Source organism: Apis dorsata, unplaced genomic scaffold (assembly GCF_000469605.1).
Source record: "Apis dorsata unplaced genomic scaffold, Apis dorsata 1.3 scaffold_397, whole genome shotgun sequence".
NCBI lineage: Eukaryota > Metazoa > Arthropoda > Insecta > Hymenoptera > Apidae > Apis > Apis dorsata.
The window spans coordinates 162,556-163,640 of NW_006263656.1; the positions used below are offsets into that span (position 1 = coordinate 162,556).

The following is a 1,085-nucleotide window of genomic DNA, read 5'->3' on the forward strand; positions in this document are numbered from 1 at the left end:
TCATTATTTATCCTCGAATTTTTCCTTTTCAAAACTATTCCATTATTCTGCTTCAAACGGTTTGATTAAAACCATAGACACTTACAATACAACAAATTCTAAATTCTTCCTCCGTTATTTACTCTCGAATCTTTTTCTTTTCATCAAAACTATTCCACTATTCTACTTCAAACCGTTTGACAAAAATTATAGACACTTACAATGCAATTTAGATTCTAATTCTAAATTCTTCCTCCATTATTTACTCTCGAATCTTTTTCTTTTCATCAAAACTATTCCACTATTCTACTTCAAACCGTTTGACAAAAATTATAGACACTTACAATGCAATTTAGATTCTAATTCTAAATTCTTCCTCCATTATTTACTCTCGAATCTTTTCCTTTTTATCAAAATTATTCCATTATTCTATTTCAAACCGCTTGACAAAAATCATAGACAATACAATGATTTTAATTCTAAATTTTTCCTCCATTATTTATCCTTGAATCTTTTCCTTTTCAAAACTATTCCATTATTCTGCTTCAAACGGTTTGATTAAAACTATAGACACTTACAATACAACAAATTCTAAATTCTTCCTCCATTATTTACCCTCGAATTTTTTCCTTTTCATCAAAACTATTCCACTATTCTACTTCAAACCGCTTGACAAAAATTATATACACTTACAACGATTCCAATTCTAAATTCTTCAAACTGTTTCAAACGGTTTGATTAAAACCATAAACACTTACAATGCAACTTACAATGCTTCTGCAATTCTTTCAGCCCCGAGGCAAACCTTCGCAAACCTTCGTCAATCACCGAAAATTACACAATTCACGACGAAACACATCGCGGAACCATCCCTCTCGAGTCATCGACCAATTTCATCCAAGAATCTACGTGTCCGGAAAACAAGAAAACCCGATTCGAAATTATTGGCGGCGCGGGGCGGCCGAGCAAGGTCGCGGGCGTGGATCGGCGCTCGTTTAAAGCACGGCCCCCGATAATTCGGGGCCCCGGTAATTTTATGCAATTATGCGTATTAACCCGGCCGCCGCCGAGTTTGTACGTTTGCACGGAGGGGACGGAGGGGTCGT

General features: G+C 35.9%; 1 protein-coding gene across 1 annotated transcript in view; it reads left to right on the plus strand.

The window, feature by feature from the left end:
- The window catches only part of LOC102681294 (trichohyalin), a 185,047-nt gene that overhangs the window by 130,025 nt on the left and 53,937 nt on the right, over positions 1 to 1,085 (plus strand). The gene's annotated exons all lie outside the window — the stretch shown is intronic.